Source organism: Phoenix dactylifera, unplaced genomic scaffold (assembly GCF_009389715.1).
Source record: "Phoenix dactylifera cultivar Barhee BC4 unplaced genomic scaffold, palm_55x_up_171113_PBpolish2nd_filt_p 002345F, whole genome shotgun sequence".
In the NCBI taxonomy this organism is placed as follows: Eukaryota; Viridiplantae; Streptophyta; class Magnoliopsida; order Arecales; family Arecaceae; genus Phoenix; species Phoenix dactylifera.
The window spans coordinates 12,805-13,968 of record NW_024069580.1 but is presented as its reverse complement, the minus strand read 5'-3'; positions in this window follow the sequence as shown (position 1 = coordinate 13,968).

Here is a 1,164-nt window from a genome sequence, read left to right as displayed (position 1 = left end):
GATGCAAATCAAAGAGAATAATCGTTCGGAATTTACTTGAAGAAAGCAAACTGTCAAGGGTTCTTCCATCACCCTTGACCAAAGGAATTAGCCTCCCATTACAACAACAGCCTCCTCTTTAATATTTTTTTTTCTTTTCCTTTTTGGAAACAGGGCATACCCTGTTTCCCTTTATTTCTTCCCTTCTCCCTTTTGAACAGAGTCACTCTCTCTTCTATTTTTGTGTGGGAACCAGAATCGTCCCTCTCTGTTTTTCCGAATGAGAGCTATATAAATAGCATTCGATCCCCCCCCCCCGAGCGCACGCGGTGGAGATGGGCGGACGGAGAGGGATCTCGGACGTTGATCATGGAATGCTGGAAGGCTGGAAGCTGGAACGCATGAGACGCTCGGGAGATTGCGGACGCTTGGCATGCATCGCGGGCTCCATAAGCATCGTGGACGGCTAGAGAAGAAGATTGCGGCGGGATCTTTGGCATGTGTCACGGGAAGAAGCTGATAGCGGAGGATTGCACGCGAACGGAAGGCTGGGAAGGAGCTGATCGCGGATTCCAAGATCTGGGAGGCTGATTGCTTGCTAATCCGGAAGCTGATTCGGAAGGGGTGGATGGAGTGGATGCATCGTGGGAGGAGCTGATCAGCTGGAATCGATTGAAGAAGCAGGTTGACGCGGAGATGGAATGGTTGTTGGGATGATCGCGAATCCAGAATCTCCTGCTGTTCCATCGCAGAAGGCTTGGACGTGGGATGCTGGGAGTTGTGACACGGAGGGTGAGATGCGGACGCTTAAGACATGGACGCGGAAGCTGGTTCGGAGGAAAGGACGGACACGTGGGATGCTGGGAGGCGCGGATGGATCGCGATAACGGATCCGCTGTTGTGAACCCCACGGGTTTTTGGATCCTCTCGGATAATGAAACTAGGCCCTTGGCGAATTCATTATGCAGAGCCTCCGGATGACTGTTAAGTGTTGCTCGAGTGCAAGTGTGCTTGATCAGATTAATTATGCTCCAGCATGATTAGGTTTGGGGTTATGCATCATCCCAATCTGTACCAAATATGCATCTTAACTCTGATTTACGATCGACTGCATCCAACAAAAATATAATATTAATGTAGCACTTTTATTATTATTTGTTAGCAATAATACCAATTTAAGTGATG